This window comes from Pseudophryne corroboree, chromosome 2, assembly GCF_028390025.1.
Source record: "Pseudophryne corroboree isolate aPseCor3 chromosome 2, aPseCor3.hap2, whole genome shotgun sequence".
In the NCBI taxonomy this organism is placed as follows: Eukaryota; Metazoa; Chordata; class Amphibia; order Anura; family Myobatrachidae; genus Pseudophryne; species Pseudophryne corroboree.
In genome coordinates this window covers 964,890,340-964,904,346 of record NC_086445.1, presented here as the reverse complement: position 1 = coordinate 964,904,346, position 14,007 = coordinate 964,890,340, and the positions used below count along the sequence as shown (strand labels likewise).

General features: G+C 49.2%; 1 long non-coding RNA gene across 1 annotated transcript in view; it reads right to left on the bottom strand.

Annotated features, from left to right (window-relative positions):
• LOC135050156 (uncharacterized) overlaps window positions 1-13,399 on the bottom strand; it is an 876,439-nt gene extending 863,040 nt beyond the window's left edge. Inside the window, exon 1 of the long non-coding RNA XR_010241558.1 lies at window positions 13,317-13,399. This is a non-coding gene — a long non-coding RNA (uncharacterized LOC135050156). The remainder of the gene's footprint in view (window positions 1-13,316) is intronic.
• Window positions 13,400-14,007: the final 608 nt, after the last annotated feature.

Below are 14,007 nucleotides of genomic sequence, written 5' to 3'. Positions count from 1 at the left end.
TTGCAGCTCTGTAACATACTGATCAAATCCATCTGCAGACTTCTGATCACATGTGAAAAACTTATATCTTTCATATGTCACATTTTTCCTTGGCACAAAGTAATCTTCAAACTTTTGCATTATAGAAGATAGCACCATATTCTGCCCCTCATCAAACTGAAAACTATTATAAATGTCCAGCACATCCTCTCCTATCACATGGAGGAAAATGGATGCCTTCGTTTTGTCAGCCTCTGTATCAGCTCCACATGCAGCAAGATATATATTAAACCTTTGCTTAAATCTTTTCCAGTTTTCAGACAAGTTACCAGACATCAGCATGCCGGTTGGAGGAGCCAGTTTATCCATGGTTACTCACTGTTTGAAGAGAGGAGCACACGGCAGGCTTTGCAGACACAGAGTATCACAGTCACAGACTGCTGCAGGATTCTTTCACACTCTGAGAGCTCTAGCAGTCCAAGTTAAACTTCTTCTGACACCATGTTTTGCTCATATGTTTGTAAATCCAGTCATTAGGACACAGAGACATGTGAGTTCACTGCTGTGCTGTTTATTCCATCACCAACTCCAGGCACCACCCACTTCCCAGCATCCCCCTGGTCCCAGGGACCATCACTGAAGATTCAGGCTTACACAGATTAGTAAGGGAGTATCTACAAATATTAAGCATTCTAAAACACTAACATCACAGGGAGGTGAAACCCAACACCAATTTCTTCCCTATTTTTTAACACATTTTAGCAGAGAAGCCTGTACACATCTCACTGATCTGTGCAAGCTTCATGTTCAGGAGTGTTTGGCTGCTGGCAAACATGGCAGCCAAACACAAGAACATACACTACTAAATAATTCCCATGTTTTGGTTATTAAAAAAACACTGGTGTCTTGTTTGATCTCATCCGTGTTTAATCTCGGGCAGTATGTGAGAGTGCAAGTGAGTGTATTAGTGTGTGAGAGTATCAGAGTGTATCGTCGCTTTCACATCGCAATGCTGGGTCGCACCCAGGAATTGGAAACGGGTCCTTCTTGGGTGCGACCCTTTCACATTGGCTTCCTGACCCAGCAATATACCGGGGCGGGTTGCCATTGTGGGCGTGGGCGGAGCCGGCATCGGGGGCGCGTGCGGAGGCAGCACCGGGAGATGTGATCATTTCCACGCCGCCTATGCTATGTGGCCGTTGGTCACTATACTGATGCCGGGATCCTGAACGGTGAAGAGCCTGACGGTCGGCATGCCAACCAAAAGGGACTATTCCCACTCCTGGGTTCCACGTCACCAATAGAGTGGGAATAGAACTTTGTTGCACTCCCCCTCCCTTCCATCCCTCGCCGGCCATCTAAAATCCGGGTTACCACCGTCGGTATGGTGACCATCGGTCTCCCAACTGCCGGTCACACGAACCCAACCCATGCTGTGAAAGGGTCCCGACATGGCAGCCCATTCACACTACACCTGACCCTTATTTATTCCCAGGTTGAATTACCGGTCATTCAACCCAGGAATTCCTAAGCGACCCCTTTCACACCGCACAGCGACCCGTGTCGAACCGGCAATATACCGGGTCGATACCAGGTTATTTGTGCGGTGTGAAAAGGGGTATCAATGAGTGTATCAGTGGGTGAGGGTATCAGAGTGTGAGTGAGTGTATCAGTGGGTGAGGGTATCAGAGTCTGAGTGAGTATCAGTGGGGGAATGAGTGCACCAAGGTGTATCAGAGGGGTGTAGTATGGCTGACCGGCGGTCTCCTGACCGCCGGTCAGCTTACCGACGCCGGGATCCCGGCAGCATACCGACGCCGGGATCCCGTCGGGGAGGCGCGAGTGCAGCAAGCCCCTTGCGGGCTCGCTGCGCTCGCCATGCTGCGGGCTCGGTGGCGACCTGCGGTCGCCACGGGTTCTATTCCCACTCTATGGGTGTCGTGGACACCCACGAGTGGAAATAGTCCCTGTTGGTCGGCATGCCGACCATCGGGTTCCTGGCCCGGCGGGATGGTGGAGGAGGTCATGTGACTGTCGGTCAGCAGACCGCCGGTCACATGAATACCACCCTATCAGAGTAAGTGAACCATGAAAAATAAAGAAAATTGTGAAAGTTAAAATCATCTTCATCATTATCATCATCATCATCATCATCACTGCCTACATACAATTTAGCTGCATCAATCTTACATATGAAACTGCAAATATGTCGGAGTTTTATGTAAATCTGACCATAAGCGGAACCAGCTCAGCTACGTTCTCACATATTCTGTTCACCTCCATGTTCACTATACAGTAAGTTGTGAATAGTGGTGAAATCAATCATGTTGGGAACAGAAATGCACATAATTGCCTGACACTGGCAGAAATGAATCCGGAACATAATGGAATCCCCCTTCCTGCTGCCTGTATTATTAAGGTGAATGGAGTTGACAAGCAGATTAATGGCACGGTGTCAGGGTATTTGAAAGAAGCTGGTCTGGACTTGTCATCTACTTGTCTACTCTCTTGCAGTTTCTCAGTGCTCCAGGCAGAAGTGCTGATCACTGGGAGGAAAGGTCAGCGCTGTTTGTTCTTTTTTTTACAATATTAAAGGGCCGCTGATCAATGCAGGAAGCTGGAGCGACTGATTAATGCCCCCAGCAAGGACTCTTGAAGTGTTAGGTGGGGAGGTTTATGGGTGTTTTGAAAGACACACGTATAATACATGTGCACAGTTCAGTTACACAACACAATATAATGTCGGCAACTTTATTTGCTAACACTGTAGGCAAACAATAAAAGCCATGCAAAAAGTACTGAAGCACGTGAGGAACGAAAACAAATGGGGTTCATAAAGGAAATCATTGAGGAACAGAATTCCACTAAAGTAGCCCTTCTCACCAGGCCTTTATGATCAAGAAAATTTGGAATTAATCCCATCTTCTGCTCGTACCTCACCGCCATCAAACTGTGCTACATGGTGGGATCTCCATGTCCTCGATAGGTTGAGGAGTTACCAATGGGCATATTTATCAATATTATTTTTACTAAAATAATGTGAAATTTCACACCCTTTTCAGTTTATTTTAGTATCCCCTAAATGTATTAAAGGGCAATTCGCAAAATTCTCCAAGCCCTTAATATGACATTTTTTTTAAGTTAGCAAGTCGCATTTCCTATACTTGTAATGGGAAATGCCATCTGCTTCAGATTTACTAAAATCCCATTGTGAAAAAATACAGGAGGGAGCCTTGTGACAAGAATGCTATCTTCAAGTGGTGTTATTAGGGCTTCCCTCCGGTTCTCGTACTCTAGCTCAGCCTTCCTTGCATGCAAGCAGTGAATACTGAGCACGGAGCCTGCTTCTGTGATCATCCATGTGTGTTTGATGAACCACAGACTGATTACTGTGTAAAAAAAATAAAAATAAAATAAAAAATAAAATTTTAAAACAAAACCCCACTTACCTGCATCCAGGGACCAGTGATCGGTGAGCTCCGGCCATCTGTTCCTGTGCTCCTACTGTGACCCGGTCATCTGATCAGTAAAGTGAGCTGAGATACTGCAAAGTACTTTACTTATCACAGGGGTAGCACAGGAGAACAGATGACCAGAGCTCATCGATCACTATTTCTGGGTGCAGGTAATTGTCCTCATTGTGCAGCATAGAAGTGGGTGGTCGCGGAGGGGAGGGAGGAATGTGGTAGCCGGAGGCGGCGCATGCATGGTAAGATTCTCAGGGTATTTTTTGCATGCTATAACTGATACATCCCTGCAATGTATTCAGTTATCACTTCAGATTGGGGCAAATTTATCACATCCCATCCGCATCTGAGATGCAGATTGTGATAAATCCAAATGTGTTTGCTCACCTTCTGGTATGAGACCCATGTATATTTAGGAGATCTGCACATTTGTATTTAAGTTCTACTGTACCTCACCTTACTTGAAACTGATGTCCACCACCTTCCGAATTTTGGAACTGTTCCCAATTTGTATATCACTATGGGGCATATGTACTAAGCTATGGAGAGTGATCTAGTAGAGCGAGATAAACTACCAACCAATCAGCTCCTAAGGACAGGTAGGTACACATCAGAATGATGTGTTCCCGGCCGATTTGCTGGCCAAAGGCCAACGGGATGTAGATTTTAAGATCTGGGGCAGGTATGGAGATCTGAGCTATGGCTCGGATCGCCCCGGATCAAAGAAGTTCAGGTGGGTCCGGTTCTCAGAGAACCAGATCACTAATTTCTATAAATGATGGGCTTTTTCCAGTTCTAAAACAAATTCTATAGCCTTAACATTCTTTAGGATGCTTATAAAAGTAGGGATGACAATATGATAATGTTTTTGCAAATGAGCGAATATCGGTAAATTGCGTGTGCATATGTTTTGCACTGCACATACGCCAAAGTCTAATAGTCTCTCTGTACTTTTCAGGACTGCTGAGATTTTTGCATAATTTTACACATCCTCAACCTGCACAAAGGCAGCTGCGATCACCATAGCATATGTCAATGAATCAAAGCGCTCAGGGAGCACTGCGCAGGCACCCCATCATCGGAGATGTACACAAAGCATCACAGACATCCCACCATTTGCAGCTGATTTTGAATGGAACTGACAAAAAACTGACTGACTTTAGACTTTAAAAATCGTCCAACTTTGACACCGGGTTTTTAAATCGTTCTAAAATATCAACTTTTTAGTAAGTATGGAATTTTGTCCCTGGAACACCCTGTCGATGTTGGACTATTTTTGATCAATGTTAAATTGATCTAAAATCAACTTTTTAGTAAATGTAACAGTACCAACCAATCATCTCCTAACTGTAAACACAGCCTATAACATAGCAGTTAGGAGCTGATTGTTTCGTCTTTATCTGTCTCCATATTATCTCTCTCCAAGCTTTGATAAATCTCCCCATCACGGCCGGTGCTAGGGTGTTCGGCGCCCCCCTGCAAACTATAAATTTGCGCCCTCCCATATTTTACAAAGGGACAGTGTGCGGCAAAAAGGGATGTGGTTTCACAAGGAAGGAGCATGGCCACACAATAGTACCCCCATTTCAAATTACACCACATAGAAGCACAATGTTATTCACATTACTCCGGGCATAGTAGTGCTGTTTATACACATAAAGGCCCTCATCCCGAGTTGATCGCACGAAGCTGCTTTTTGCAGCCCGTGCGATCAACTATACTTCGCCTATTGGGGGGTGGAGTTTCCCATAGCAAGGCTGCGTTCGCTTGTGCGGCCCTGCTATGGGGAATAAATTTGTGCAGTTTGTAAGTAAGGCTAGACTTACTTACCAGTTGCGACGTTTTCAGCCTGTTCGGTCCTGGCTCTGACGTCAAACACCCGCCCTGGACACGCCTGCGTTTCTTCAAACACGCCTGCGATTTTCTTACCACTCCCTGAAAACGGCTCCGGACGCTGTGTTGCCGACCAGGAACGCCCACCGCCAGTCAATCTTCAAGCGATCGCCGCTTCGATCACTTTCTTCTTTCCCTTCGTCGTTACCTGGCGACGGACAACAACGCACGTGCGCATTACGGTTCCCGTGTGTGCGCAGTAGTGACCCGGCCACAGCTGTGCGAACGAAAGCACGCTGCGATCGAGTCAGAATGACCCCCAATGTCCGCAGTAGCGGCGCCGGTTATATACATAATAGCCCCTGTAGTAGCACTGCTTATATTATTATTATTATTATTATTACCAATTATTTATATAGCGCACACATATTCCGCTGCGCTTTACAGAGAATATTTGCTCATTCACATCAGTCCCTGCCCCAGTGGAGCTTACACTCTATATTCCCTATCACATGTACACGCACACACATTCACGCTAGGGTTCATTTTGTTGGGAGCTAATTAACCTACCAGTATATTTTTGGATTGTGGGATGAAACCGGAGTACCCGGAGGAAACCCACGCAAGTACGGGGAGAATATACAAACTCCACACAGTTAGGACCATGGTGGGAATCGAACCCACTACCTCAGTGCTGTGACAGTAATGCTAATCATTATACCATCCGTACTGTATACACATAATAGCCCCTGTAGCTGTACTGCTTATACACATAATAGCCCCTGTAGTAGCGCTGGTTATATACATAATAGCCCCTGTAGTAGCGCCGGTTACATATAATGCCCCAGTGGTCGAAGTGGAAATTTTTAAGTGGGAGTATGGAAAAAATAAGATTTTACTCACCGGTAAATCTATTTCTCGTAGTCCGTAGTGGATGCTGGGACTCCGTAAGGACCATGGGGATTAGCGGCTCCGCAGGAGACTGGGCACAACTAAAGAAAGCTTTAGGACTACCAGGTGTGCACTGGCTCCTCCCACCAAGACCCTCCTCCAGACCTCAGTTAGGATACTGTGCCCGGAAGAGCTGACACAAATAGGAAGGATTTTGAATCCCGGGTAAGACTCATACCAGCCTCACCAATCACACCGTATAACTCGTGATACTATACCCAGTTAACAGTATGAAATATAACTGAGCCTCTCAACAGATGGCTCAACAATAACCCTTTAGTTAGGCAATAACTATAAACAAGTATTGCAGACAATCCGCACTTGGGATGGGCGCCCAGCATCCACTACGGACTACGAGAAATAGATTTACCGGTGAGTAAAATCTTATTTTCTCTGACGTCCTAAGTGGATGCTGGGACTCCGTAAGGACCATGGGGATTATACCAAAGCTCCCAAACGGGCGGGAGAGTGCGGATGACTCTGCAGCACCGAATGAGCAAACTCTAGGTCCTCCTCAGCCAGGGTATCAAACTTGTAGACTGTTGCAAAAATGTTTGAACCCGACCAAGTAACAGCTCGGCAAAGTTGTAAAGCCGAGACCCCTCGGGCAGCCGCCCAAGAAGAGCCCACTTTCCTCGTGGAATGGGCTTTTACAGATTTAGGGTGCGGCAGTCCAGCCGCAGCATGTGCAAGTTGAATCGTGCTTCAGATCCAGCGAGCAATAGTCTGCTTAGAAGCAGGAGCACCCAGCTTGTTGGGTGCATACAGGATAAATAGCGAGTCAGTTTTCCTGACTCCAGCCGTCCTGGAAACATATACTTTTCAGGGCCCTGACTACGTCCAGTAACTTGGAATCCTCCAAGTCCCAAGTAGCCGCAGGCACCACAATAGGTTGGTTCACATGAAAAACTGATACCACCTTAGGAAGGAATTGGGAACGAGTCCTCAATTCCGCCTTATCCATATAAAATACAGATAAGGGCTTTTGTATGACAAAGCCGCCAATTCTGATACACGCCTGGCCGACGCCACGGCCCACAGCATGACCACTTTCCACGTGAGGTATTGTAGCTCCACGGATTTAAGTGGCTCAACCCAATGCGACTTCAGGAAATCCAACACCACGTTGAGATCCCACGGTGCCACTTGAGGCACAAACGGGGGCTGACTATGCAGCACTCCCTTAACAAAAGTCCGAACTTCAGGCAGTGAAGCCAGTTCTATTTTGGAAGAAAATCGATAGAGCCGAAATCTGGACCTTCATGGAACCCAATTTTAGGCCCATAGTCACCTCTGACTGTAGGAAGTGCAGAAATCGACCTAGCTGAAATTTCTCCTTTGGGGCCTTCCTGGCCTCACAGCACGCAACATATTTCCACCATATGCGGTGATAATGGTTTGCGTTCACTTCTTTCCTAGCTTTAAATAGCGTAGGGATAACTTCCTCTGGAATGACCTTTTCCTTCAGGATCCGGCGTTCAACCGCCATGCCGTCAAACGCAGCCGCGGTACATCTTGGAACAGACAGGCCCCCTGCTGCAGCAGGTCCTGTCTGAGCGGCAGAGGCCATGGGTCCTCTGAGATCATTTCTTGGAGTTCTGGTTACCAAGCTCTTCTTGGCCAACCCGGAACAATGAGTATAGTTCTTACTCCTCTCCTTCTTATTATTCTCATTACCCTGGGTAAGAGAGGCAGAGAAGGGAACACATACACCGACTGGTACACCCACGGTGTTACCAGAGCGTCCACAGCTATCGCCTGAGGGTCCGTTGACCTGGCGCAATATCTTTGTAGCTTTTTGTTGAGGCGGGACGCCATCATGTCCACCTGTGGCCTTTCCCAACAGTGTACAATCATTTGGAAAACTTCTGGATGAAGTCCCCACACTCCCGGGTGGAGGTCGTGTCTTCTGAGAAAGTCTGCTTCTCAGTTGTCCACTCCGGGAATGAACACTGCTGACAGTGCTAACACATGATTTTCCGCCCATCGGAGAATCCTTGTGGCTTCTGCCATCGCCATCCTGCTTCTTGTGCCGCCCTGTCGGTTTACATGAGCGACCGCCGTGATGTTGTCTGACTGGATCAGCACCGGCCGGTGTTGAAGCAGGGGTCTAGCCTGACTTAGGGCATTGTAAATGGCCCTTAGTTCCAGAATATTTATGTGTAGGGAAGTCTACTGACTTTTCCATAGCCTTGGAAGTTTCTTCCCTGTGTGACTGCCCCCCAGCCTCGAAGGCTGGCATCCGTGGTCACCAGGACCCAGTCCTGTATGCCGAATCTGCGGCCCCCTAGAAGATGAGCACTCTGCAGCCACCACAACAGCGACACCCTGGCCCTTGGAGACAGGGTTATCCGCCGATGCATCTGAAGATGCGACCCGGACCACTTGTCCAACAGATCCCACTGGAAAATCCTTGCATGGGACCTGGCGAATGGAATTTCTTCGTAAGAAGCTACCATCCTTCCCAGGGCTCGCGTGCATTGATGCACCGACACCTGTATGCGTATTAGGAGGTCTCTGTCTAGAGATGACAACTCCTTGGACTTCTCCTCCGGGAGAAACCCTTTTTATCCTGTTCTGTGTCCAGAACCATACCCAGGAACAGTAGACGCGTCGTAGGAACCAGCTGCGACTTTGGAATATTCAGAATCCAGCCGTGCTGTTGTAGCACTTCCCGAGATAGTGCTACTCCGCCGAACAACTGCTCCCTGGACCTCGCCTTTATAAGGAGATCGTCCAAGTACGGGATAATTATTTTGGCCATTACCTTGGTAAATACCTCGGTGCCGGGGACAGACCAACGGCAACGTCTGGAATTGGTAATGACAATCCTGTACCACAATTTTGAGGTACTCCTGGTGAAGAGGGTAAATAGGGACATGCAGGTAAGCATCCTTGATGTCCAGTGATACCATGAAATTCTCCAGGCTTGCAATAATCGCCCTGAGCGATTCCATTTTGAACTTGAACCTTCGTATATAAGTGTTCAAGGCTTTCAATTTTAGAATGGGTCTCACCGAACCGTCTGGTTTCGGTACCACAACATTTTGGAATAGTAACCCCGGCCTTGTTGAAGGAGGGGTACCTTGATTTCACCTGCTGGAAGTACAGCTAGTGAATTGCCGCCAGTACTACCTTTCTCCGAGGGCAGCAGGCAAGGCTGATGTGAGGTAACGGCGAGGGGGAGTCGCCTCGAACCCCAGCCTGTATCCCTGTGATACTATTTGCAGAACCTAGGGATCCACCTGTGGGCAAGCCCACTGGTCCCTGAAGTTCCCGAGACACACCCCTACCGCACCTGTCTCCACCTGTGGAGCCCCAACGTCATGCGGTGGACTCAGAGGAAGCGGGGGAAGATTTTTGATCCTGGGAACTGGCCGCTGGTGCAGCTTTTTCCTTCTTCCCTTGTCTCTGTGCAGAAAGGAAGCGCCTTTGACCCGCTTGCATTTCTGAAGCCGAAAGGACTGTACCTGAAAATACAGTGCTTTCTTAGGCTGTGAGGAAACCTGAGGTAAAAAATTTTCTTCCCAGCTGTTGCTGTGGATACGAGGTCCCAGAGACCATCCCCAAACAATTCCTCACCCTTATAAGGCAGAATCTCCATGTGCCTTTTATAGGCAGCATCACCTGTCCACTGCCGGGTTTCTAATACCCTCCTGGCAGAATGGACATTGCATTAATTCTGGATGCCAGCCGGCAAATATCCCTCTGTGCATCCTTTATATCTAAGACGACGTCTTTAATATGCTCTATGTTAGCAAACTATTATCCCTGTCTTAGAGTATTAATATTATCTGACTGGGTATCAGACCACGCTGCAGCAGCACTATTTATGCTGAGGCAATTGCAGGTCTCAGTATATAACCTGAGTGTGTATATACAGACTTCAGGATAGCCTCCTGCTTTTTATCAGCAGGCTCCTTCAAGGTGGCCGTATCCTAAGACGGCAGTGCCACCTTTTTTGACAAACGTGTGAGCGCCTTATCCACCCTAAGGGATATCTCCCAACGTGACCTATCCTCTGGCGGGAAAGGGTACGCCATCAGTAACTTTTTAGAAATTGCCAGTTTCTTATCGGGGGAACCCACGCTACTTTACACACTTCATTCATTCATCTGATGGGGGAACAAAACACTGGCTGCTTTTTCTCCCCAAAAATAAAACCCCTTTTATGTGGTACTTGGGTTCATGTCAGAAATGCGTAACACATTTTTCATTGCCGAGATCATGTAACGGATGTTCCTAGTGGATTGTGTATATGTCTCAACCTTGTCGACACTGGAGTCAGACTCCGTGTCCACATCTGTGTCTGCCATCTGAGGTAACGGGCGCTTTTTTGAGCCCCTGATGGCCTTTGAGACGCCTGGGCAGGCGCGGGCTGAGAAGCCGGCTGTTCCACAGCTGTTTTACGTCATCCAGCCTTCTATGTAAGAAGTTGACATTGTCGGTTAATACCTTCCACCTATCCATCCACTCTGGTGTCGGCCCCACAGGGGGCGACATCCCATTTATCGGCCTCTGCTCCACCTCCACGTAACCTTCCTCATCCCACATGTCGACACAGCCGTACCGACACACAGCACACACACAGGGAATGCTCTGACTGAGGACAGGACCCCACAAAGTCCTTTGGGGAGACAGAGAGAGAGTATGCCAGCACACACCAGAGCGCCATATAATGCAGGGATTAACACTATAACTGAGTGATTTTCCCCCCAATAGCTGCTTGTATAAACAATATTGCACCTAAATTTAGTGCCCCCCCCTCTCTTTTTAACCCTTTGAGCCTGAAAACTACAGGGGAGAGCCTGGGGAGCTGTCTTCCAGCTGCACTGTGAAGAGAAAATGGCGCCAGTGTGCTGAGGGAGATAGCTCCGCCCCTTTTTCGCGGACTTTTCTCCCGCTTTTTCTATGGATTCTGGCAGGGGTATTTATCACATATATAGCCTCTGGGGTTATATATTGTGATGATTTTGCCAGGCAAGGTGTTTATATTGCTGCTCAGGGCGCCCCCCCCCCCCCCCCCAGCGCCCTGCACCCATCAGTGACCGGAGTGTGAGGTGTGCATGAGGAGCAATGGCGCACAGCTGCAGTGCTGTGCGCTACCTTGGTGAAGACTGAAGTCTTCTGCCGCCAATTTTCCGGAACACTTCTTGCTTCTGGCTCTGTAAGGGGGGCGGCGGCGCGGCTCCGGGACCGAACATCAATGGCCGGTTCCATACGGTCGATCCCTCTGGAGCTAATGGTGTCCAGTAGCCTAAGAAGCCCAAGCTACCACCAGTTAGGTAGGTTCGCTTCTTCTCCCCTTAGTCCCTCGCTGCAGTGAGTCTGTTGCCAGCAGATCTCACTGTAAAATAAAAAACCTAAAATATACTTTCTTTCTAGGAGCTCAGGAGAGCCCCTAGTGTGCATCCAGCTCAGCCGGGCACAAGAATCTAACTGAGGTCTGGAGGAGGGTCTTGGTGGGAGGAGCGAGTGCACACCAGGTAGTCCTAAAGCTTTCTTTAGTTGTGCCCAGTCTCCTGCGGAGACGCTAATCCCCATGGTCCTTACGGAGTCCCAGCATCCACTTAGGACGTCAGAGAATCACAAGGTTGCAATTCTGCGTGCTCCGGAAAAGGGGGCATCGTCACTCAAAAGGGGTTGTGTCCATAAGTGTAATGTACCACTCCATATACCCCTTATACACATTATGTACCACAATAGTAGGACCCCTTATACTATCTAGTACTCGTGCCCCTTTCACATTATAGCACACAGAATGAGCCGAAATTCACATAATAGCACACAGAATGAGCCAAAATTCACATTACAGCACACTGAATGAGCCGAAGCTCACATTATACCACACGATATGAGTCGAAATTCACATTATAGCACCCAGAATGAGCCAAAATTCACATTATAGCACACATTATAGCACACAGAATGAGCTGAAATTCACATTATAGCACACAGAATGAGCCGAAATTCACATTATAGCACATGGAATGAGCCGAAATTCACATTATAGCACACGGTATAGGTATAGCATTATAGCACAGGATGGGAGCAGTAGTTCGGGGCAGTATGGGAGCAGTGGTGCAGAGCAGGGGGGGCAGTATGGGAGCAGTGGTGCGGAGCAGGGGGGGCAGTATGGGAGCAGTGGTGCGGAGCAGGGGGGGCAGTATGGGAACAGCGGTGTGGAGCAGGGGGGCAGCATGGGAGCAGTGGTGCAGAGCAGGGGGGCAGTATGGGAGCAGTGGTGCGGAGCAGGGGGGGCAGTATGGGAGCAGTGGTGCGGAGCAGGGGGGGGGCCGTATGGGAGCAGTGGTGCAGAGCAGGGGGGCAGTATGGGAGCAGTGGTGCGGAGCAGGCCGGGGGTAGTATGGCAGCAGTGGTGCGGAGCAGGGGGGGCAGTATGGGAGCAGTGGTGCGGAGCAGGGGGGGCAGTATGGGAGCAGTGGTGCGGAGCAGGGGGGGCAGTATGGTAGCAGTGGTGCGGAGCAGGGGGGGAACAGTATGGCAGCAGTGGTGCTGAGGAGGGGGGGGCAGTATGGTAGTGAAAGGTGCTCGCTAAGTTAAACAAGAATGTCACCTGCTCCCCGTAGATCCAGGGTCCCGGCAGCCGTCATTCCCTCCGTGGTCACTGCTCTCCATAGTTCCCATCCGCCGTCGCTCCCTCCGTGGACGGTGGCAGCAGCCTCACACAGGAACCGCGGCACCGTGTCCCGCTCCTCCATCTCCACACTGCACGGCACACGAACGAGACCTGACCTGGCGCCTCAAAGGGGGGGCACATTAATCGGCAGCAGGGGGGCACATTAATCGGTGGCAAGCGTGTGAGTGAGGGGTGCACACACTTATGGTCTGCACTGCATACTGCTATTAGTTAAAAAAAAACAAACCTTCCGGGTCAGTGGCGAAGTGCCGGTATGCCATACCGTTGCATACTGGCTCAGGCCCACTTCAACCACTGTAATGCCCTCAGAAGTGCCATTTATATAAATTATGCCCCCCACCCACATACACATAGACAGATACACACACATACATACATACACACAGACACACACACACACACACAAACACTTTCCCTCCACATACCATATGGCTGGCCACAGTTTCTGTCCTCCTCAGGCTCTGCAGCCTGGCCCCGTGTAGCCCCGCCCCTCGGCGCCGTGTAGCCCCGCCCCCTTTTCGGCCAGGATACGGAGGACACTGCAGGAAGGTAAGGGGAGGCTTCAAGCTGCCGGCGCCGATGCCTGTCAAATGGTGTAACAGGCACAGCAGCCAGCAGTAGCAGCAGGGGGCCCAGGCGCTGCACAGGGATGCAGTGCAGGGACAGCGCCTCTCCCAGCCTGGCGCCTACCTGCACTGCATCCCTTTGCTGAGCGGGTAGCGCCGGCCCTGCTCCCCATATTTGTAATATCTATTGGGGGATAAATATCCCCCTATGTCTAATATCTATGTGGGGAATTAAATTCCCCCCCCCCCCTCCCCATATGCCTCTAGGTGGAATACACACTAATTACCGGCGGCCGGGATGCCGGCAGTGGGGCAAGCACTAGAAAGCCCCTTGCGGGCTCGCTGTGAGTACGGTGGCTCACTGCACTCGCCACAAGTTTATTCTCCTGGACAGTGTAAGCCTATTTCTCAATAGGGGCCTGGAGCTGCAGCTCCATCTGCCCCATTGTTTACCTCGCCCTGCACTATTATCTTCTGTGTAGATGACTATTATAAATAAAGGTGATGTAGTAGCAGTGGCGTAACTAGAAATTTTTCTAGTTGGCAACAG